The sequence below is a fragment of the Falco naumanni genome, chromosome 1 (assembly GCF_017639655.2).
Source record: "Falco naumanni isolate bFalNau1 chromosome 1, bFalNau1.pat, whole genome shotgun sequence".
Lineage (NCBI taxonomy): Eukaryota > Metazoa > Chordata > Aves > Falconiformes > Falconidae > Falco > Falco naumanni.
The window spans coordinates 28003906-28029835 of record NC_054054.1 but is presented as its reverse complement, the minus strand read 5'-3'; the positions used below and the strand labels follow the sequence as shown (position 1 = coordinate 28029835).

Here is a 25930-nt window from a genome sequence, read left to right as displayed (position 1 = left end):
TCTTTTACCAAAACTGGAATGGATGATTGATATTTATGCTAATATATTAAATATAAAAAAGATATTGATGACTCAGTCTGCTTCAAGAAAAGGAGCAACAGGCTGATATTCTTTACCATTGTTTCAGGGAGTTTAAATATAAGCAGGTAAGATATACCTAGATAACAAAAGGTCACACAAGAAATTTTCAAATACGATGGCAGCATATGCAATGTTAATTTCATTGGGGAAAAAGAAAATACAGTATGGCTTTGCCAAAAAAATCAGAAAATGAGTATGTGAACAGGAAAACTATAACAAGAGATATCAGAAAACCTTATAAGATGTAGCTGAAATTCTGCTTATAGATGACAACATTTGAATCATAACCCAACACTTGTGTAAGAGTTTGATTTGGAACAGACAGAACTGAAAAGTCATTTTCTAAGAAGATTCAGTTTATTGAATTTCGTCCAATAATATGCTGAAAAATCTGATATAAATTTCTGATTTTTCAGATTAAAGATCAAGGTGATTTGCTTCATATTAGATCATAAATGATCTGGTTTTGCTCTGTCAATGGTTCTTTCTGTAAGTGTCTCACACTGATTACCCTGGGGAAGGGTTTGTGTCTTTTTTATGTTTCTGACTCCTAGAATAATTTTGATTGCTTAACAAACACACAAATAATAATCAAAAAGGGAAACAACTATTTGGACTTTTCTATAATTATGATGCAAACTATGTGTCAAATTACTCTCAGTACAAAATAGAACATTTAAGAGAAAGGTATAAATAAACTACTGAGGTGATCTGGAAGGTGAGAGTTTTGTTTGCAGAATGTTTTGGTTACTACAGCTAAATAAACCTATATCTAAAGAACAGGACCAAAGGGGAAAAGAGAACCTTAAAGCAAGTTGTGATGGTCAGAGGCAGACACTAACCACCTCTTGCTTAGATCCAACTGCCTTGGAAGTAACTTGGGTCCAGAAGTAGGCTTTCATTCCAAAAATCAGGTGGGCAGTAACATAAAGAACAGGTGTGGAAGAGCTGTTCTACGAAAGCTGACATACCAAAACGTCATGCAGTATCGCTGGGTCATTACAGTGGTCCAAATCGATCCATTAGAGTTATGAAATCCCATGTGGATGAACGTCAAAGTTTCTCTGTCTTTCTTCCCCCTTCTTAAGAATAAAAATTATTAAAAAGTTTCTAATTACTGAGCATTCCAACAATATATATTCAGATATACTCAGATGAGTTTATCTGAGTAATAGTACATAATAAGACCTTGAGCTGAAGATTTCAGTTTAACCTCTCTCATTAGGGAATTTATAACTTCTTTTTTAGCATGGATGTTACTGTAGTCTTTACTGATACACGTAATTGTAATGAGCTTTGGGGAGCTTTTTAATCCTGACAGAAGCTGGAGCTGGATACACTGAAGATCACTACAGTTACAAATACCAAAGAGGATAAAAAGAACTTTAAAAATTACTGAAATGTTAGCATTTTCTTGATGTCACCTTAATATAGAAGTCCATAGTGAGTTCTCTAAGAGCTAAATCATATCAGCTAGAGATCTACCAGTATTTTTATAATACATTGCCAATTTAACATTTATATTTCTAGCAATTTCTGTGTACAGCATTTTGTGCACTGATGTTACATCAGGCCTGCAGTCCTTCTATCAGAGATGCTGTCTGAATCTTTGGTGTGAGGAGACAGTTTTCCTGAGTGAAACCAACAGTACTAACAGATGCATGGATGCATTCACTGTAGGAGTTCTTTGCTGATACTATTTTACGGAAATGCCTGCAGCAAGAAAGTGCTTTTAATAGATACACAAGTGAAGGTTTCAGGGATAGTAATTCTGTTGTAATCACAACTCAAATATTTTACTATTCAATTAGAAATTAGTATGAAAGGCTGTCCGGTGTAATTGGTTTTCCTTCAGGAGAGAACTACTGTTATTTTTTTTCTTGGTGACTGCTTAGTACAAATACTGACATTTCAGTGTTCTTGACATTTCAAACTACAGCTCATATCACTTGCACTGATTAAAGATCCCATTACCCCTTCATAATAGAATAATTTTTTGCTTAAGAGACTGTTTGCCAACAATAGAGTCTTTCCAGGTTTCATATATAAGCTTGGGTGTGATCCAAGGCCAGATTAAGCTGACCAAATATTTTCTTTTCTCAATTGAAGTTAATTTGGAAGCTATGTTTCTCAGTGTCTTGGTTCTGCTTTTGCATAATAAAGTTAATTGTACTACCATATCTCTATGGTATTATGAAGTTAAAGCCATTAATGTCCAGTGAAGCACTCAGATATTACAAAGTAGTAGGAACAAACTAAGCATATGGCTGAATGGCCCTAGCTAAAACTTAAAGTGGATAATTACACTTTATCTACCAAAAAAATCACACTGGAATTTGCATTTGATGCAATACGCTACAGTATCTGCCACAAACATATTTACAGAGTTGCTTTACATGGATAAGCATCCTATTTCACTATAAAGAAGCTATGTTATCAATAGAGTGACAGTGTATGATTTGTAAAGTAGTTTGCAAATTTTCTGGATGGAGAGAACTAGAGTCATGATGGATCCTGCTCTTCTTCTTTCTATTTAATGTTTCCATTGTAGAAGCAAATAAAACAAATATATGTAACAAGAAAAGGAGAGTCAATTGCCTTAGACTGCTATTACCCAATTTTTCAAAGCAAGGCCAATATCTTTACAAAGATTTTGTAGGAGTTTTTTTGGCTTCCTATCACCCCATTTTCCATATTATATTTAGAGCTTATATGTCATAATCACAACTAAAGATACTAATGCCTATTAAGTTGTAAATGAAGTAAGACAACAATGTAAATTCAATGAGTTTTTTCTGTGAATGTAAAAATATCTAATATTGAATATTTTGTGAAGTTTCTTTCTCTAGGATACATCTGTGCCATCATGTAGTGCCAACCACTTTTATAGAGACAGCCTCCCAGACCATTTGAATTACTTTTTCTTTGACTAGGAAACAGACTTACTGTGCAACAGCAGTGTGACACCAGAACAAGTGAAATATCTTATTAATGAGAAATGCACTACCTGTCAGGGGCACAGTTGCAGAAGCAAAGACTCAAACCATTAATTCAGAAGACCATGATGGCCATAAGAAAAAGAAAGGATATCTCCTGCTTCATTCAGGAAACTGGGCAGGACTGAATATGAGCTTTGACAAGCTTATGCAAATGCAAGTGATTTTATGAAAGCTAGTAGAATAACGTACTGGAACAGAGTCTGCCTTTAATTAGATCTGGCAAGCTGGAAGGAAAGCCCATTAAGCCTGGAAGCTTGTAAGGTTCAGGGTGTGTTCAACCACCCCAGAGAGAATTAAATTCTCAAAGACTCTACTCTTCTAGGAGCTCTCCCACATCAAGGACAAAATTGCTCCATTATCAACTATTTAGAATCTAATCGAAAAAATATAAATTCACTTCGTATCATGGTTGTTTAATCCTCTGGTAAAGAGCACAGTCTTTCATTGCCATTCATTGTTCCTGGCTACCCACAGGAAAGAAGTGTGTTCCATAATGATCTGCGTAAGTTACCCACCAGTAGCCTTCAGGACTGCAGGAATGAAAATCAAATCAGACCACAGAGGTAAATCAGCAACAACTGAGAAAGGAACAGCACAATCTTATAGACAGACTGCTCCTTCACAGCAGAACTACACAAATGCAAGTGAATCACATATGAAAGTAATTCCTGTGGAGACAGAATTTGAAGGCAAGTCTCAGAAATATGTGCTTGACTCCTTTATACTAAGTAGTGAAAATGGAAAAACTGAAAAATAAATGGAACAGATGGTTAAAGAGCAGATGGCATATCTCTCCAAAGATAAGGGGATAGATAGTGTTTCCATTAAGCTTAGCAGTTTTCAATTTTGAAACTGGAAAAGGAAGGAGGAATACAGACAGTCTCTGTAGCCTAGCTAGACTATTTTGCTGTTCAGCAAACAAGACTATTCTAGCACTCAAACCTCAGCTGTCCAGCAAAGCACAGCCCTCCAGCAGTGGATACAGAAACTGTATGCACTGTATGTATTTGACAAGAAAATGTCCTTAGTTTGCTCCACCTGGAAAACAAACTGAAATCTTGCAAGTCATTTTTTTTGGCAGGACTGCTGCTTTCTGTGGCTTTGTGTCAATAGCAAATTGATTATGGATGTGGTTTACCGAGGGACTTCTCTGATTCTCCTTCCTCCCATGCCTGCCTGAAGTCACAGGCTCTGGACATCACACAGACTCCCACTCCTACACCCCAAGGTTGCACTGCAGCTGTGTTCAAGCACAGTCTGGTACACCCCTCAATCCATAGACAGGAATGGGACTGGCAGAGTGAATCAAGAACTGGAAGTCCAGCAAGGAAAATGACAGCTTCAACTTACCGCCAGCAGAGAGGAACAAGACAAGGACTGGTGGGCAGGCACAGGGCAGGCACTTTAGGGGCTCTTAGGAGGTCAGCCATGGTCAGGTGTCAGGGATCACATTGCCAGCATCTCCCACTGCAGCTCAGCACCTCAAGCTCCTGCTCTCACACTGCCAACCAGAAACAAAGCCATTTGAGATGGTAGTTCTAAGCAAATGTCATGTACAAAAGACACTCAGGGCAGTTCTGGATGTGTCAAAATGACAGTCTGTAGTCACCATTATACACCTGCTGTACATGATGTAAGTCTACCCTTGGGCCTGACCAGCCAAGAGCATGGCATAGGGTAGTTGCACTGCAAAAACAGCTAGCATAACCTCAGTGATTATTCCCCTTTTCCTGGAACAACCAGAGTCCCTAAATCCACTTGCAACTTACAGGAGACTGCTAGAGAGACCAGGCCAGTGCCAGTGCTCCCTTGCCTGTACATCCTTCTGTAGTCTGACTTACAGACTTCAGAAGTGCACAAACCACTACAGCTCAACTCAGAGCCTTCATACGCTTTCCCAAACTTCTGAAGACTTCCCAATGCCAGACAATCTTCCTCTGGCAATGCTTCAGAGATATGATACGATAAAAAAAGGAAAGACTAGAAAAGGTATGTGGTTAGAAACTCCACTGGTTCTTGGGACACTCATGTTGGCAATAGGAGAAACTAAGAACTGAGTCTCACTGTTTTACTTAATATCTTGCTTTTCTCCTTCATAACCTCATGACAAATTTTGTCCTTCTGCTTATGCTCTCTTTCTACTGGCACCATTTGGCATAACCAGGTTTCATAAGATGATGGCTATTTCTTGCCACATTTCTTGGGGATGTGATTCCTCAAAGAAAGTGTGTTGCCCTATATACTTGAGTCCAACCCACCCTATGAGTGTGTAACCCATTTTGTTATGAGGGTGAGAAGAGAGCAGGAGCAAGCAACCTTGCTCACCAAAAAGTGTGTGCTCTTCCTTTGGGGCAGATCAGGCAACAATACATTTTGTTTAGCTATCAAAAGTTGAAAATGGCTTGTAGTAGGCCTCCTGGTCACAGATCTCATGTGAATCACTAACAGTGACAGCAGCAACAGGCAGCACAAATGCTGCACACACTCAGAATGGAGGTTGTGGGTGAAGGGTGCCCCTGTTATATGGCAGTAGGTGCGCAAGGCACTCATCCCCTTTGCGTGAAAAAAAGGCTTGATTTGCTGAAGTGAAAAGGTACCTGATACACCAGATACACCAAACACATTCCAGATATAACTGTTACACTTGCTTCATGGAGGATCTGAACTTAAGCACACTGCCTGTGTAGGAGTTCAGTACTGGGACCTGGCACTACAGATGTTCCCTACAGGTACATCCCCAGATCAGACCTGTTATCTCTGGAACAGGTGAATGCACGTTCATATATGCAAATGAAAACCAGTTAGTAATCACTTCTAATGAATTGTAATGCTTTAAAAAATAATATCATAGCATCAATCAACTACAGAATTTACATTTAAGTATACCTATTTGGGGAGATCATTTTAAGTATACCTATTTGGGGAGATCATTTTCCATGCACCTTGAGAAATTAAGCCAGCAACCAAGCATTTTGCTATTAAAATAAAAGTAGTATCAAATAACATATTTGCACCATAAAAAGTGTTTTCTTTGATGACCCACACATCAATATCACTGTGTCATTATTTTCATCGAACAATAATTAACACTTTCAATTTTATGTCTTGCACCATCATACATGGTTTCAGGGCACCATAGGAGATGCACAGAAGATATCCAGGACACTATATATTTATATTGTGTATATATATATTTGTATATATATATATGTATATTTATGCGCAATACAGTACATTATATATATACTCCAGCTACCAAAAGAAATAGATAAAGTCAGTTATATGGAATATTGGAGGAGCAATTGTGAAACCTTGAAAATAGAATCTATTGTCAGATGATGTACCAGGTAGAGGAAAAAAAATGAAAGTAAAACTTATATATATGCCATGACTTAAAATCAAAATTAACATGACAATGTAAATAAATAAACTTATGCAGGGAAAATACCAGACTGGAATCATCAAAAGTTGTTGCAAGGCTTATTACCTAGTTCATGACAGCACGTGTTCATCAGTGTCCCCCTGTCCTGGTTTCAGCTGGGATAGAGTTAATTTTATTCTTAGTAGCTGGTGCAGTGCTGTGTTTTGGCTCTGATGTGAGAACAATGTTGATAGCACACTGATGGTTTTAGTTGTTGCTGGGTGATGTTTATACTAATTCAAGGACTTTTCAGTTCCTCGGGCCCTGCCAGCCAGAGGGCTGGGGGGGGGCACTGGAAATTGGGAGGGGACACAGCCGGGACAAGTGACCCAAACAAGCCAAAGAGGTATTCCATACCATATGACATCCTGCCGAGTATATAAACTGGGGGTAGAAGAAGGAAGGTGGGGACATTTGGCATTATGGTGTTTGTCTTCCTGAGTAACCATTACGTGTGATGGAGCCCTGCTCTCCTGGGGATGCCGAACACCTGCCTGCCGGTGGGAAGTGGTGAATGAATTCCTTGCTTTGCTCTGCCTGCATGCACAGCTTTTGTTCTTACCCTTTTTACCCCACCTTTCCATTTTGTTATTATTATTATTGTTATTATTGTTGTTCTTACCTCCTTATTCTGTTTAAATTCTTAAATTGTTCTTATCTCAACCCTTGACTTTTACATTCCCATCTGATTCTCCTCCCCATCCCTCTTAGTGGCTGCATGGTGCTTGGTTGCCGGCCGGGGTTAAACCACGACACCCCCAAAAATCTAAATCCTTAGGAATTTATGCTTTTAGGTAAATGTGAAGAAATTCACTATTTGAAAATTATGGCAATTAAATGGTGGGGGGATCAGCTGTGATCTTTTCTAGAGAGAAAAAGTAAATCTAATACCTTTCCATCATATGGCTGGCTAAATGTTTACATTTAAAGAATGTAACCCCTCATCTATGTAATATAAAGACCCATAAAAAGTTTCAGTCAATAAAAAATATTCAAAAGGCCAAATGACAGAAAACTAAAATGAATAAATTCTTATCTGATTGAGTTACCTTATAAGGCCCATATGCCTAATTTCAGAGGGCTTTCTGTATCCATCTCAGACTATGAAGTGTTAATTTGTTAGGAAAGAAAAACATAAAGAATTTATTTAAGTCAAGAAATGCTTAGAATATTTAAAATGAATTCTGGTTTAGATAGAATTATTAATTCATCTGGCTGGTGTTCCTCATGTCGAGGTCTTATTAAACAGAAACTGTTACAAATTTTATAAGTGAAAAATTGCAAGAATTCAGCCCTCTGCCAAATTTAATTTTGGTTAAATAGACTGGATCATATAACAGAAAGATGGCTAGTATTCCTTGTTTTCATTTACGAAAAAGGTACAACATATTTATTAAAACATTAAAAAAATCTCATTTGGGCCTGAAAAATCTTAGTAATTCACATAGTGTTCATTGAGAATGTGATTATTTTATAGCTAAGTTCTAAGTAATCAATATAGTTGAGAATATTTACTTAAATTAGACTAACCAGAGTCAATTACACACCCTAACTAACAGGCAATTTACATGTGAGAAACCAGATGCTAGTTGTCAGAAGTAGCTGCCAAAGCATGAGCTGGGAAAGGTTGGGACTTAGAACTTCTATAGACATTTAAAAGAGAACAAATCTAGGCTTTCACCTTCGCTTTCAAAAACTAGCTTAACCTGTCTGTTTGGGTACAATTCATCTGTATCTGGTATCCCTAAGTCACTTTGAAAATATTCCTTAAGAACACTGTGGTGGTTGCATTACATTTGCTTGTTTTCAGTGTATCATAAGCTGCACTCTTGTTATCAATGTTTGAAAAGGTGTAGGTGAGGTACTTTGTCTTGCTTGTTTGGCCCTGGATCAGGTGAGAATCTCTAGAATAGTTTCTCTTCTTGGAAGAAAGCATGCATGTATGTTGGGGGCAGCTTCAATAATACAATAAGTTGGGGCAGGGTGGAGAGAAGCTGAGTGGGGAGAAGATTATGGTCTGGTTAGACAAGAGGGAAAAAAAGAAAAAAAGCAGTAACCTATAGGAGGGGAGGTTGCAGTGGTGAGGAGCGGATTTATGGCAAGGTGAAGATCCAAAAACTCAGAAGTGATGAAAATGATGACTTTCAAAGGGATCCCAGTAAGACTGTGTGGAGTTTGTGCAGCTAGGAAAGCCTTTTAAAATTTCACTTGAAAGAAACAGATGAATAATATTGTGCCCTAGAAAAGACACAGATGGCAAGTGGAAAGATAAGTTTTGAGACCTTTTCTTAGTTTGCCTTTCTCACCTTTTTGTCACATTACAATCAGGGCAACTTTAGGCCCTGAGCCACCTGATCTGGCTTTGTAGTTGGTCCTGCCTTGGGGCAAGGACGAGAGGACCTCCAAAGGTCCCTTCCAGCCTCACTTATCCTACAGTCCTATAACCTTTGAGGGGATGGTTTGTATTTTCATTGATCACATGAACATAGCACAACAAATTGTAGTGGACATAAAAAAATAGGCACTATGAATTTGATATGTGGAAGCTTCTTAATGGACGTGAAATGCATAGGACTTTGCTTCCCAGCCCATGACCTATGCCTATCATCTCCTACCACTTGACTCTATCAGTGTGGATCTCATAGCACCTGCAAAGGGGCTTACATTCCCTACCACTGAAAGGATAGACAGACTCAATCTTCTGAACAGAATAATGTTGTAAAAAATCCCACCCAAACCTTTACCAACTGTCATCTATTGGTATACTACAACCTTTTGTGCAAATACTTTGTGTCCACAGGTGCACAGATGAAATCTTTCTCTTAAAGGCATCAAACCAAAAAAAATAAAACAAATAAAAAAAAAAAAAAGGAAAGTGAGAATCCGACAAATTTCCCCAATTAATTTCACTAAAAGTGCTTGTGCATACTGAGTACATGCTTTTATCATTAGAAATATAATTGAGACATTCAAGGCTCTCTATTTTTAATCTGAAAAACAGACATGCTGAAATCTATTACAGAAAAGTTTCTGAGAAAACCATTGGTCAACAGGAATAATAGACAAATTAAGTAAAATTGTTGCACAAACTGTCAATGCAGCGATGGAATGTTTTGCCTGGTATCATTTTAAGTGACTGAAGATACAGAGATTCTTTTGCTTCCATTGAAAGACTATTCTAACCTGCCTGATCTGACTCTAAGGATGTTTTTGCTGCTGCCAAGTTAAATCCAGATAGTTTCTTCCCATGTCAGAAGTTACACCATAGAAATAATCAGGTAGAAATATTGGAATAGCAAGCAGTGCAACACTAAGTAACTTCTCAAGGAAGGACAGGTGTTTTGCTGAAAATTAGAAAGGAAAGCTTGTGAAGATTTAACAGTATGCATGTGAAATAAGCATAGCTTTGTCTGAGTTTTACTTCCTCTAAATTTTTCCCCAGAGAAGAACAATCTCACTAGCTAACTCTCAGAAACATAGTGGAAGGGTAGAATGAGGTCCATTTTGAGGGCCAGTTATCTCCAGTCAGCTGATAGTCTTGGTTAATGCTTATCTGTAGGGAGCTGAGAAGTCCCACTGAAATGTGGGAAACAGAGAAGTGGTATTTTACATGAAAAGAAAAGCATTTAAAACAAGCCTACCATCTGTGGACTGTGAGCTGTATCTGTAAAACTCAGTGACACTGACAGTGTTGAGCACGTATTGCCTAAGGTCCTAGATGCTTGGCCTCCAGAGCAGACTCCAGACCTCTGGGCCAAGCACATTGACTTCCTAGTTTGTTTATATAGACAGGAGTCTCAGAGAGGGAAATATAACAAGTATGTTCAGCAATAACTTCCCAAGATTCAGACATAGAACATAAAAACAATCTGAGAAGAAATATTATATCTTAAGCCTGTTTTATTGTAAAAGCTTCTGACTTAGTGCTTCAGAATAAAAATAAGCATCAGCTCATTGTATTGGGCAACACTTGTAGCACTGGGCCAGGCACTTCTGCAGAGAAATGGTATTTTAAATCTATTTCTGTCCCTAGTTCTTCACTGATCAATGCACCCTGTCCTTGAAACACACAGAGGAACACAGAATTCCCCCAACCACTCAATAAAGATAGGAGGGGTTTTTTTCACTACCCCACTCTGCTGATGAGTGGAAGTGCTTCAAAAGGGAGGCTTGAAAGTACTGCTTAAGAGTAATATGTGACCTGGAAGTTGCAGCATTACCTAGGAAAATAGAGATGCGGGCTTGAAGCCTTTCATAGCCAAACAGTATTTACCCAGGTCTTCTGCAATCTAAGGGGCTATTTGGAGTAAAAGGGTAATATTTTGCAATCTCCACACTTTTAAGCAGGAAAATGCCTATGTAGGCTTACTGAGTTTTCTTGCTTTTCTTAGTTAGCTTTTGCAGACATCTGAAGGGTGTATAAATAGGCAAGAGGCACTTTGTCCACCTGCACATGAAGTCAGATTCCTGCAGTGTATTATAAGCCCAGATCAGAGACTGTAGAATAGATATTTTCAGAGCACATTTGGTTGTGTGAGTCTTTTGAGAGAGATGAAGAACAACTCAGGTTTTAGATTTAGGTTTGTCTTATGAGAAGGCAAAACGATATTCAGTCATGTCGAGCCTGACAACGTCGCCACAGCATTTATCTTCCTGACATAGCTGTGCACTGTCTGAGAAGCAAGGTAAACTGCCTGCACAAGATCCCTTATTCTGCAGCTACTTTGCCAATGGTGACTTAGACCAGCTTTAACTCACAGCTCACTCATGTGTTTCTCTACCACACTGCAGTTACTTACATGCCTGTACTGCTGATATCTGAACAGCTGCATAACTTTGCAGCACGCGTGGGTGAGGAACTTCACGGTTCTTCTGAAACTCTCCTGTGTGATCCTCAAGAGTGCTATGTGGTGTTTACACATCTGCAGGGCTTGGCAATTATTAATCAGGATTTTGAGGCTCTCCGCTTGGGATTGAGAGATCTTGGTTCTGTTATCTAACCTTTAGCAAAGTCCTTTTGGGGGATATGGCTCTGTGTAATAATGAAGCTGAGTAAATGTCAGATACTCTCAGTAAATCATAGAATAATACAAATTTTTAATAATACAGTTGAAAGGGGACAGGAAAGATCATACAGTCCGTCCCATTCTTTCAAACTAGGATCAAGTCTAAATACACCATTTCAAACATTTGTCATGTGTGATTTTCAAGTGCATCTGTTGCTGAAATTCCACAACGTTCCTGTGCAGTCCTATCTCAGTGCTTGGCTGTTGTCACCATAAGAAAATGTTTATTATGCTAAACCTAAATCCTTAATGTGACTAGAGACCATATTAGATAAATTCTGTAATTCATATACTTTTTTCATGCAGATAATTGTTTTTTCAGAATAAGCTTTGTTTCCTTAGAAAAACCTTCAATTACTTTATTTTTTTGTATGTTTCTTTCATACAGGCTTTTTTTTTTATGTGATCCAGATTATTCCTTCCAGAAAGTTGTTTTAAAGGTTTATTTTCTACTACATCATTTTATTACTGAAATGTTCTCAATAATAATTGTTCTCTTATGCCAGTCTATTCTGGTAATGCCCAGTGTGGGTTTGCATAAGAAAATAACAATCCCTGTCCTAAAATAGACAAATGCCTACCAGGGGTTTCAAGAATGTTTTGGTATATTTCTGAAAGCCAGATTTAACATTTCCATTTCTTTTAGGATTAACTGTTATCTAATAGCTGTCATAGGGGATCAAAACTAAGGTCTGATTTACTCATTGTGCCATCTTTTACAGTAGCAGGTGAAAAATGTATTTTTCCTATATCATCAATGGCTTTACACGTGTGTATGACTTTCACTTCCATCATTTTCCTTACAAGTTGAAGAAAACTCGACGTGTAATCTCTGTACGAAAGCTGCTTAAGTTTGGACAGACACTTCTAGTTTCTTACTTCCCAGGTAGTCCAACATCTATAATTATGGATCCAAACATTCCCATGTCTTGCTTCTCAAGGAAGCCAGTAGCAAATAACTGCAAGTAGAACACATGAAATAGGAAAAATACAGAAAGATTTTTTCACCTCTCTGTCCTTCCAGGTTCCAGAAATAAGACTATGTCTGTGCCTGCCCTGCCCTAGTTAATTAATTTGCTTAATCCCTCTACTATTACTATTTACTCTTTTAACCACCACAGCTTTACAAATTAGTTCCACAATATAAGTATACACTTTGCAAAACTAGTTTCTGTAATTTACTTAATATCTTCTGCCTGGCACTATGCTTGATCACAACTAGCTCTTCCATTTTAAGCAGCAATAAGTAAATACCCTGTGTAAACCTTTCTCCATCATACTTTTTTATTTCAGAGTCCTTTATTATACCTCCTCTCAATCATCTATTTCCAAGCTGAAGTGCCTTAGTTCTTGTACTACAATTACTAATTAGAAGACCTAATTAGCAGAATGCATAGACAGATAATTTCATATTCAGCACATTTCTTACTTATCATCTTGTTATTGTAGTGTCCTTGTTGTAGTGTCACAGTTTGTTGAAGTAAACTTATACTTGCTTCTTCTAGTTTTGTTTTATTGTGTTGTTTGTTTGGTTTTTTTAATTGTAGTTGGGAATCAAACTTGGGCTTCAATTCAGATACACAGATCTTGTACCATCAGAGTTTCTAATATTCATGTCATAAATGCACAAGAAACTAATTCAGCAGTACGACTCTTCCAAATAAACTTTTATTATTATTTATCTGTCAAAAAGTCAAGTGTCTGTTTCAATAGGGGTGTAATTTGTCTAGTCAGGTGTTTGCAGCAAACTTGGAAGACTGGGTTTAAATTGACTCCATGGAATTATTTTCCTAAGTGCCAAAATATGTATTTAAAGTTAGGAGATCTGCTTGTATAGAATAAATTCAGATACTGGCCCATTTTAATCATGACTTATAAAGGAATGTTTATGTGTAGGGTTCTATTTTTAAACAATAATGCTTCAGAGGACACGATAATCTGTTTTATCTAGCACAGTATTATCTTGAAGGCTTAATTTTAACAATCTCAAAAAGAAAGAGCTTTTTTCCTGAGACTACACAAGTAGAAAAATGTGAATTTTGTGTTTTTCATCTCAGTAAGTCTTTTTCCTAAATCTAATTCAAAATATAGGATGCGTTAAACATGCTCAAAGAAAACAACTCTTTAAAGGCAGTAGGTAATGAGGGGATTCCATCTACATTTTCTACTGTTCACAGTTGGTTGAATATGCTGAAAAAATTATCTCATCAAATTTGAGGAGGTGTATTAGATTTATTGGCCTCTTTTTGTAACAGTCACGAACCAATAGACACTTTTCTTTCTAAATATTTGCACAATGGACTAAATCACCAGAGTACCTATGGTCAATTATTTTACATTCTGCTATCCACCAAACAACAAGTCATTTCAAGGAATAGAGTATATGTTAAGGTTTTGATGGAAAATTGATCAGAAGAAAAAATATTTTTAGAATTTTTTTCTCGTCTAATTAATCTGGTCAGAGCAATCTACTTACATAAGTAGGAGGCAGTGAAATATCTTTCTGAAGCAGAAAGTACAAGTTTGGTAACAGGCATCCACTTGTCAAAAGCAACCACTCACCTTTGAAACAAGGCCTTATTTTTCAAGCTGACAAGATAGACAGCCCGGAGCCCTCTAAGTGAAATACAGGAAACTGAAAATAAACCCAAACATAGCTCACCTAAATAAAGTGTCCACATCTCTGTAACCTCACCCTCATTGCTTCCTGTATCTCTGCTACTCTGACAACTTCCAGTTTATGGAGAGCAAACCAGAATTATTTGCTGTTTCATTAAGGAATGGAAATATCCATAGCCTATTGATTAATTTACCATGTAACAGGATTAATGTATCTTTTTATACTGCATAATGTTGACATAGACAAAAATAGTACATAGATGTGTTTATTAGGATTTGAGGGAAATCTGAAAATACCAGTGCATCTGCCTTCAAGGTGCAGGTGTATCATATTCACAAAAATTAAATATGTTCAAGTAAATAAATAAAAGTCAGGTTTCACATAAGCTTCTGACTTAAAACTTTTGCTCTTTTAGCTTTCCTGAATTTCTATACAAAATCCTACTCTCACTATGGAAAGAAACACCAACACTATCTGTATTCAGAAAGTTTTATGTCTCTTATATAAGGATGGTGAGTGCATACATAAGATAATGTACAACTGGCCAAATAGATATAAAAAGTAGTATGACTTTTAGAATCTTAAAACCAGAAAGAAATGCCTAGCTACCATATACTTTTAAATGTGATCTCCTATGTTACAGATACAATTTATTGTTTATCAAATAACTTATCTACAACTACAGGTGAAACGTAAGAAAGATTAGGGTATTAAAGTTTTGAGAAGGGATACTGAGGTAAAGGAACCCATGTACCTGACAGCTCAGCAGCCCGCAAGTCACACTGCAGTACCTCTTGCTAATTTAAAATAGAAGAAAATAGTAATGACATCAAAAGCCAACTGTATGGATAGAGTGTCTGTCATCTTGCACAGATTAAATGATGAAGAAAGACTGAAAATACTGACTAGACAAACCAATTTTCAATCCTGTTGGAGCTTTGTAAATCCTGAATAATGAAGATGATTTTTTTAGTGGCAACACTGTACCATTCCTATTCATTTTTCATTAAAATGTGGTATATGGAGAAATTTCAGGGGTACAGTATGCCACAATCCCTGTAGCCACAAAGTGCTGAGTGATAGCAAGGGAGATTTTTATCTAAACAGGTGAGTTACATTGTTTTCCTTAGTGACCGCATCTGGTAACTCCACCGGTGTATGTCTTCACTTAATTCCAGTTTTCTTAACACTATAGAATTGTTCAGACACCAAAGAGTGACATTCTAAACATGAGGCAAGATTAGTCATACAATTACTAATAATCTCCAGGCACTGTTTGGAAAATTTCCTAAAGAAGTCTAGTAATTATTTGTCCTTGGTTTTGTTGGTTTTATTCTTCTTTGGTTTTGAAAGGGTTTGTGTATAAATCATTTTTACACTCTGTCTCGAAACACCTAGTTTTCTTTAGACTGGATTTTCTTCTGTGATACACTAAATGAAATTTGAAAAAGTCATGCATACCATTCTTAAACTTCAATCTTCTTTGTTCCAGTTATTGCAGATTAAATTTTGAGGTCTGGGGGAGAGTGGCAACTAATTAACTGGGCAAGTATTGTATCTGGATGCACTGCAAAATAATATCTATCTATGACAGACCTTGATTTGTTGGTCCCATGGTAGCGTATTTTGCATCAATAAAACCTTCACCTCAATAAAGTCCCAATATGTTCCAGAATTACAATTTAGTGAAAATATATATTTTCAAAATGTATCAATCCTCATAAATTAATTTCTTAAACAAATGTTGAATGCCAAAAATTGCCCTACCCTGTTAAGTCACTGTATGATGTTTATCCCTTTATTTTTTTTAATGTAATAGTGCCAGAGGCCTCTATTATAAAAATAATAAATTATTGACGTTTGAGAATTTGCAATATTTGATATCAAAATAGGAGTGCAGAAAGGCAATCATGCTGACACAAATGCAGGTAGGGTATAGTGAAATGATATTATGGAAAAAGGGGAAAGAGTTCAAACAGAATAATATTTCAGACAACTCTGAGTCTCATATGATTTTTGTTAGTTGAATAATACAGCATTAAATAACATTCTGTTTAAAGATTTCTGCTCCTGTTATGGGAAAAAAATCAACTAAAACATAATCTAAAAAATCCTTCCGTCTTCTAAACATGAGTAATGACAGTTTTCTAAAACTGTGAAGAGATATATAGTTGAATGAAGAACAATGAAATTCTGATAGATTCTCCACTTGACTCATAGTTGTCTGTGACTATAATATCAATAAGATTTTTTCCCAAAGGGGAGGTATCTGGTAATATTATGAAATTTGCATTTGTCAAAAAACCCCTCAGAATTTCTATGAGGACAAAAACCAAAAACCTTTCAAAAAAAATAACAATCTGATATGACTTGTTATTGCAAATCAAGGAACTTTTTAGTTGAATTCAACATTTACCTCTGTGTTCTGCCAGAGTGAATTTCATTTCCATGTGCTGCCACATAGCCTGGAAGTTCTGTCATCATATATCCTGAACTAGATGCTTAATGCTGGAGCAGGTACAACACCCAGGGATATCATGTACAACACCCAGTGACATATTTTTTTTCTGCCTCTTTTCCAGCAGAAAGTATATTGCTTATTTCTCTTGTAGCTGCTTTTATTTGGCTGTTTATATAATTAGATTTTCCCAGTGTGTTTTCCCTAGAAGCAGGACCCGATATGATCTGTGTAAGCAATCAGCCATTATAGTAACTAGTCATAGCAGCTAGGACATTTTTCCCTACTGCAATGTAAAAGATCCAGACTGAAGTTTTGTTATGTGTATAGAATAACCTTCAGTGCCACCAAGGTAAGCTACAATGTCCTTATGCACTGTTTCCTTAAGGCAATTTCTGTCCCACTGTCTTCTAAATAAGCAGGGATACATGGGCCACAGAGATTTTCAATTTATTATTGCCTGTTTCCAGTGCCTTGATTGTAGCACACTGTTTACCAGTGTCATGTAATTTCTCTATCACATATAACAAATATTTCCTGGTTTTCCACTGACAGAAATTGTTAGGTAGTTCATGTTATAGACTGATAAGAAAGGTATTTTATTACTTGGACTTAGTTGTGAACAAAAATATTTCATTGATATCATGAAATGGGATCATAATCAGAATAAACCACAGTAGAATTTTAGGGAAGAAAAGTCTACTCAGAGAAGTGAGCATGATTAATCTTTTTTTCAAGATGTGAGATCAGTGCATGACATGACATTAAAAGAAGAATAAATAGTTATTACAGACAACAAAACCGCAGATTAGAGACTAAGTGCAAACTCTCAAAAATTGCTTCTGCAACAGCTAATAGTAATGTCTAAAGTAAAAATTTAAAAGAACCTCATAGAAAGCAGTCTTTATGTTTTACTTTCAAATAAGAAGTTTAATCTGTACAATCTATATATCAAGGTTGCATGATGGTTTTACCAACAGGAGGAAGACTGAAACAGTTGTTCTTTCTCAATCAATGGACAACAGTAGTTTCAAAATTATGGTTATTTAGACATCAAAAAGTACCAATAAATTGAAGTAAATTCAATGTATAGCAAAGAGATCAAATGTACTTTAATGTCCAGCGGTCACTTTTTCTCACCTTGTCTGGTTATCCAAGGAAGAAACAGAAAACTTTCTATTGCATCAATTCGCACTAATGAAATAGGGATGCTAGCAAGCAATTTGTATGGTCATAGTCCAAACAGAAGGTCTTCTCTTTTCAACATACTAAAAAGTAACCATCTACAGTTCTTTACAACTTACAAAGGCAAACTTACCTAATGAATAAATTTTGTGTTTTCATGCAAAAGCTCCATGACCTTCCCCACACAGGAAGGCAGCAAACTGGGAAGTCTCACCTGTATATTGAAGCTAATTCTGGATCATTGGCTTAACTTTTTGGTTCCCAGGAGCTGTTCTTCCAACGCCACTGTAAAGCAAAACAAGGTATATAAAAGATTATTAGATAACCAAGTGATCTACCTTTAAAAACAGTATTTTCTGAAGTATAAACACATTGACCAGTTATGCAGTTTAATGAATCTGCCACTTTGCATCAGTAGTATTTTCTAAATGAAGTCATATTCAGTATAAAAGCCTTATTATTATTCAGAACACTTCTCAGCTACAGCTGTAAGATTTGATTAAATCAATATGTGCCTCCTAGGAACAGCTTGTTGAAGGAAAGCAGCGTGAAAATACATGCAATGTTCACAGGGCAAGAGGAACAAAATGCCAGGCTAAATTCCACAATGAAGTCAGGGTATGTATTAAACTCTACCTTCCTGAGACTTTGCCTCTATTACAGCAAAACTTTTCATGACTATAAACTGCTAAAGCTAGAAAAAATTAATCTAGATGTTTGAGATTACTGTGCATAGAGTCCTGCAACAGCCTCTCTGGCTGTTTTTGCTTCTTGCATACCAAAACATGTCAGGTGATACAAAATTAAAATAATGTAATATGCCACAAATCCGACATCATAGACTCACAGAATGGTTGGGGCTGGAGGAGACCTCTGGAGGCCATCTTGCTCAAAACCCCTGCTCACGCAGGGCCATTTGGAACAGGTTGCTCAGGATCCCATCCAGACGGCTCGTGAATATCTCCAAGGATGGAGACTCCAAAACCTCCCTGGGCAACCTGTGCCAGTGCCCAGTCATCCTCACAACGAAAAGGTGCTTCCTGATGTTCAGAGGGAACCTCCTGTGTTCAGTTTGTGCCTCTTGCCCTGTCACTGAGCACCACTGAAATGAGTCTGGCTCTGTCTTCTTTGCACCCTCTCTTCAGATATTTGTACATATTGGTGAGATGCCCCCAAGCCTTCTCTAAACTAAACAGTCCCAGCTCTCTCAGCCTTTCCTCATATGAGAGATGTTCCAATCCTTTCATCATCTTTATGGTCCTTTGCTGCACTCTTTCCAGTACGTCCATGTACTCTAGAGCCCAGAACTGAATACTGCACTCCAGGTGTGGCCTCATCACTACTGAATAGACAGGAAGGATCACCTTCCTTGACTTACTGGCAATACTCCTCCTAATGGAGCCCAGGATACCATTAGCCTTCCCTGTCACAAGCTCATGTTCAACTTTGCAACCACCAGGACCTCCAGGTCCTTTTCTGCAAAGCTGCTTCCCAACTGGTCAGCTCCCAGCATTTGGGGGTGTCTGGAGTTGTTCCTCCCCAGGTGCAGAACTTTGCACTTCTTCTCCTCATCTGGAACTTGATGAGGTACCTGTCAGCCCACTTCTCCAGCCTGTCAAGGTCCTTCTGGCTGGCAGCACAACCCTCTGGCATATCAGCCACTCCACCCCATTTTGTGTCATCTGCAAAAGATCAGTGTTCATTCATTACAGTAAAAGGACATAAAATGAACATTAATTTGGTATGTAGAGGCAACAGTTTCAATAAGCAGTGTTAGAATTTTATTTTGATCTGCAGAAGTTTCTTATCGTTTATGTCATACGTGTTGGGAAGGCACAACTTCTGGCATTTACTGTACAAACTAGACTTTCAGAAACAGCCATGAGTAATTAAAAATACCTACTACTAGGTGCAGGTCAAAAGGAACTACAACATGAATTCCTAAGAGATCAGCATCCACAAAATGAAAGAGTTACAATTTTGCTAATGGCTTATCAGAGTACTATTCTGATGTGCCTTAGCATCTCTTTGAAAATGGGTATGTATTTTTCCAATCATTATGCAGGTGTTCTTATGAAACTTAAGTATATTATTTTCTTGTTCAGTATGCAGGACCCAAAGTCTTGCCCACCACTTTTGTGACTCCTCTATTTTGCTGTTAAGTTGCCTTATCCACTAGAAATTGAAGCCGTACACAAAAGAAACAGGGAATGGATGTTACAAATGTCAGATGATAAAGCAGTATCAAATCAGCTATAAACTTTAAAGAAACTCCATATACATAGGTAAGTATGTATCTGGAAAAATATTCTTGTGCATATTGAAAGAATAAAAAAAAGGAAATATAAAGGAAAGTGGCATGATTCAATATTAAAGTAAATTATACATCAGATGATCACTTTTTCCTTATTATTTCCAAAGACCCAATGAAATCCAAAAGAGGTTACAACAACAAATGGTTTATAGAGTTCCTAATGAGCAGAGGCTGCTGAAATCTGGGAAGTTACCCACAGTAACAAGACAAGTATTAATGAGATAGATGCTTATTGTTTTCCTTCCCCAACACCAAAGCAAGACGATTTTGCCCCAGGAAAAGGAGGTTTTTGGAAATCAGTTCATGATGCAGAATGACACTTTTTCATGGCCTACTGATACAATGGGAGGGGCAGAGCTGCTCAGATGCACAAATAGAAGCCACTACACACACCATTTTACGTCACAATTCTATAAATGCTTCACCTTGTTCCTCAGGACATACTATCTGGAGCATTATAAATTCAATAAAGTCAATTAATGTGAACTATTTCTAGGTAGACTTCTATTAAAAATCATGGATTTAAGTCAAGTAACGTCTACTTTTCCAGATCATGATCTCTTTCATATCAGAGATAAATAAGAGAATCTGACACAAAAGAGGTAGCTAAGTATGCTATTTTTAAATTCAAGTCTATTTTAAAAAATATAACCTCCAGCAACTCCACTGTCACTACAAGCAATGAAAGTGATAGCCTTGGAACAACAAACTGTTTCCTCAGTCACATCTGTTACTGCAATATTTATGAACTGCTTTCTCATCATAATAATTCAACTGCTGCTTTTATTACAGAGACAATACACAAGAGCATGTCTAATACCAGTTATCATAACTAATATAAAAAATTGTTAATCAAAGCCACTGTACACATGTGAAAGCTACAGTGATCACTGTCTCCAAAAAAATCCCAACTATTAGCAAAACATTTTTATTGCTCTTGAATTAGAAAACCTATGGGCTATTTGTAAAGTATATTACCGCAATAAACATAGACATATACATGCACTTATATATGCTAACATATATATTTCCTCTATCAGCTAAAGGTCCATGCTATTCTCAAGCTAAAAATACTCCACAGTCCTCTCTAATTATGGAGGATATGCACAATGTTGTCTCTTTGTTTCACATGTTAGAACAGATGAGAAGGAAAACTATGCTCTGTCACAAACATGACATTTGTATCCACAATACCATCCAGCAGTTAGGGCTGCCCTCCAGGAAGGACTCAGTTGCCTCCAAGCCCAGGGATGGCAAATCTTAAATGATACTTGTCTGGTCCTTGGAGCAAGTTTCAAAGCCTGAACAGACGCTCTCTCCAAAACGCACAAACAGGCTGCAAGGGCTGGGACCCACCTATATCTGCCAGCAGGAAAACCACGGGACTTCTCCCAGGCTTCATTCTGGTGTACATGGCTGACAAGAGCTGTAAACTGAAGATATGACCAGAAGACATTCTGACCTCAGAATCCACTCCTGGAATAAGCACTTGAAAGCTCGAATGTTTCACAGCATAGTTTGGAGCCTAATAACCTAAGTTCTAGCTAGGTTTAATCTTAGATATAACCTTTTTTATTTCTTGAATCTGTCCATCATTTATTTGCAGGTCTCAGAAAAAAATTGACAGAAAACCCACACCATTCTTAAAGTCATTCATAATTTCCAGTGAGCACAATTTGCATTATTTATAAGCCATGTGTGGAAGTATTTGCATGCAGTTAGCTGGATAAGAATTTCACTAGAGTTGCCTCCTGCATCTTCTTGGTGGGTGTTATTATTTCAACATACATAAGCAAAACAAAAACTGTTCTGTGGCTTAGGCTTCAATGGAATAATAAATTATGATTAATTCTCAGTGTCATTGCAGTTGTTGGACATGTTAGAAAGAACCCAGACAAACAGTGGGGATTGCAGCTCTTGCGTTACTGATTTCACCTTTGTCAGACTTGTAAAATATTACATTGGGAACCTACTCTTGGATTGAACACAGTTATAACTTCTCTCAATATGGTACAGGCTTCTGGCATCTTTTTTTCCTTTTTTGATTTACTCTTATTTCTTTGATATTGCTTATATCTACACAGATGACTGAAATCTAAAAGGGCTTCAGTAAAATGGCTTGGATCCATACGTAAATGTTTCTGGCCCTCTAAAATTTTGATTCCAGTACTTTAGCTCTAGCCTAACACAAACAATAGTGTTGTGCAAATTCAAAGAGCCAGGATGTGCCTCCAAAACTGGAGTCCCATCCTGACTGATTATGCTCTGCTCATGTGAAAATCATACAGGCAGAGAAACAAGGCTCCCTGCCAGACTAGCCACGGCACGTGAAGTTTAAATTTGAAAGCCTAAATTTAAGTAGGCTGCAACAGTTCCACTCTTCCTTCTGGGGCTAAGCATATTTAGATGCTGATGGCTGTCCCTTTGAGAGCAGCCCCTGAAGTGTCAGTCTTTTTACATTTGCTTTATGTAATATGATATGCAGTATGATACACAAACACCACCCACCCTGGTATAATAATTTATTTATTAATGTTGAGTTGTATTATCTGCCTGTATATAAGCAAGTTCCCTCTGCCCTCGACTTCATATGCTCTTGTTTTTTTCAATAGATGTTGAAAAATGACAGCTTTACAATCTCATTAGTGGACTATGGATGGAGCCTGAAGGAAGCTATCTGACAGATTTACCAGATCATTTCCCTCCCAAGACCTTGTTGAACAGAGGAGAAAAACAGTCCACTTTGTGAAACTATACAACTTACAGTTCAACCAACACGGTAGCTCCTACTTTGCTTTTATAAACTAAGGAATATTATCTAGCCTAGTCTTGGTTCATAAAAAATTATGAGCTGTCAAGCAGAAAACTATCTCCTTGCTTTCTTCAAGTAGGGAATATTAACTTATGGCTATTACAAAAAGTTATGAAATCAGAATGATGTATTTCATCAATGTCATCAAGTGCACAAGGAATATCTCATGTAACTTTATCATGGAATTGTTATTTTGTCTAGTCTTTGGGAACAATAAAAAGAAGCTGATATGTTTTAAAATTTGATCCTTGAAAATTTTTTACTGTTTTTTGAAACAAATGGAAATGTATTAACCATTATTGTTAGAGAGCAACTACTTCTCTCTATAGCATAGTGTTCAAGACATAGGCTGGGATTTTAAAAGAAACCTAGAGGAGTGATCTGTATAAATTCCCTTGTAGCTTGTATTTCCATGAATTTTCTACAGCCTAAATGCTTAATGCATTTCATATTAATCGGTCTTTCCTATCTGAGACATTTAGATATTTACTGGAAAATATATTCTTTCCCAAATTTTAATTTGTATTGACTCTAAAAGTAATAATAGAAAGGTCCTCTGACTGATCTATGTTCTTTCCAGAATCCTATGAGTAGTGAGAATGTGATTTAGAGTAAATTTTATAAAAATAAGCTTGGGGATTATTCAAATCCTGCTGTAATTTAAAGATCGCTCTGGATTTCTTTATGCCAGCTGCAACAATCTGATCTCTACCAGATGTTCCATTTCCTGTTTTGAATGGCAGGATTCTGTGAAATTTTCTACAATGTTTCACTTTCACATTTTCTTATGTTCCCCTATTTCAAGAACATTTGTAAGGTACCTGCACAAAAGGGTCAAAATTGATTTCTGGGAGAAAAGTATACACTTTAAACAGTTAGTGCTGTAAAGCCAACATTGACATTTCACTACCAAGTACTTATCTATACTAGTCATTGTAAGGGTGGCAATATTTACAAGGAGATATAATCTTCCAGTTTCTAGAGAGAGATAAGTTTTCTGGAAAGCTTTGGACATCTGCTCTTCATATACTGTGTAGTCATACCACACTGCAAAGCGAACAAAGAAAAAGAACCCATTTCTCCTTCTGCTTCACTGCTCTGCAAGTCTATTTGCTATATACTGATAATGATAATGTTTTGTTCAACTCGTTCAACAGAACGTTTTTTACCATTGTTGTTAAATTTCATCCCTTGAAGAAACCAATGCCTTAAGTATATTTTGAAAAGAAAAAACCCAAAAATAACCCCAAAAACCATACAAACACACACGCACACACACAAACAAACAAACAAAAAAGAAAACAACCAACAGAATGTTAAATATAATTTTGGGGAAGAAAAGCATCAGTTGTTATAAACATAAAGATCATTAACAGTACCACTTAAATATGCAACTTTTAAACACTTTTATTATCAGATTTTCGAGTGAAGTAACTAGCTGTTCTGCCCAAGACTGAACTAGTTGTTTGTTCCTTTGATAGTTCATAAGTATGTTAATTGATGTACTTCATGAAAAGCGGGGTTGTTTGCATGCCTGCCATTTTGCATGTGCTCAGTTTGACTACAGTTTGGCAAAGCACTTCAGCACTTGCTTGTGAATGTATCCTTATAGTTCAATATGATCATTGACATTGCATCAAACATCTCTTATTTTAATCGTATTCTGTAAAACAGTTATGAAGTGACAATTAACAGAGTGGCTATTCTAATTTATCATAATTTTTTTTTGTAGTAATAGTAAACTAATTTCCTATATACTTTCCAAAAGGTGAAATCCAGAGTTCTTGTATTTCTAACTCTTGGCCGTTTTGTCCATCTTGAAGTATAAATGTTTCAGGAGCCCAAAACCAGAAGTGACCACGCTAGATTTACCCGTGTATTTCCTATACTGCTAAATATGGTATCATAAAGTCAGAAAAATGCAATGGGTCATTTATAATATGCAATGGAAATTGAGAATAAATCATCAATGCAAATACCTCAAGATTTTACTTTCTGTCACAAATCCCTCCTCAAACTATAAAAAAATCAATTTTATAAAATGAAGCAGTTATTTGTGTTACAAAGATAGAAAATACCTGAAAAGACCAGTGTGGTATGACTCAAAGAAAAAAATTAAAATTTAGTTCCGTTTCTATTTTCTGTTCATCACTTTTTCAGTTCTTACATTCAATTATTTTTCTTCAGTGTGTCTAATTCCGCTGCTGTCTTGGACAGCACTTTGAGGTGCTGTTCTGAGTATCATCTTCTCAATATCTCCACCTATTGAAAGCAGCAATTCTGACAGTTTTGGTGGCTGCAGAATATGAAATATAATTTTTTATATACACAGGTAAAAGCAAAAAGGTTTTGTACTTTAATACATACACATAAATAGATACCCATAAGGAAACAAAACAGAAATATGGAAGAAAGAAATATATTACTTTTTGCTTTTACTGTGCAACTTCTATCTCTTTGCAATATGGAATATCATATACATGTGCACATATATGCATGTAAAAGAAGGAACAAAGGATTACAGTGCAATCAGGAAGTTTCAGTTCTGCCAGGGAGAGATGAGATATTCTGTGGATTTCTGTGGATGGAGGATTTCTGAACCTACATCCTCCAACTCTTTTGTATCTGTATTGCCAGAAAATTTACTGCTAGAGAAGTTAACATGATATAGACTTAAGGTTGAATCCAAAATTTCCTTCTTTCAGTGTTTATAGGGCACCTAACAAAGCACAGAAATGGTCAGGTCCACCAGATGTTGCCGTAATATTAAACAGATACAACTGTTTGTGCTGTATGATGCAACACCTACTAACAGACAATCTGTGAAACAGTTTAGAAAATTATGCAGTGCTATTCCCACCTGACTTTTTTTTTTAACAGAAACTTAAAAAATACTGTCTTTTTCTAATAATCTTCATCTAGCTATAAATATTAGTTCCCTTTGTCCAGCAACTGTTAAAATGGGATGCTAAAT

General features: G+C 36.7%; 1 long non-coding RNA gene across 1 annotated transcript; it reads right to left on the bottom strand.

Annotated features, from left to right (window-relative positions):
* Positions 1–1070: 1070 nt before the first annotated feature.
* On the bottom strand, positions 1071–18115 carry LOC121082635. Its single transcript, XR_005826077.1, has 3 exons — positions 18045–18115; positions 4431–4581; positions 1071–1163 (listed from the first exon to the last, which is right to left on the bottom strand). It is a non-coding gene; the product is annotated as an uncharacterized LOC121082635 (long non-coding RNA).
* Between the last annotated feature and the right edge of the window lie 7815 nt (positions 18116–25930).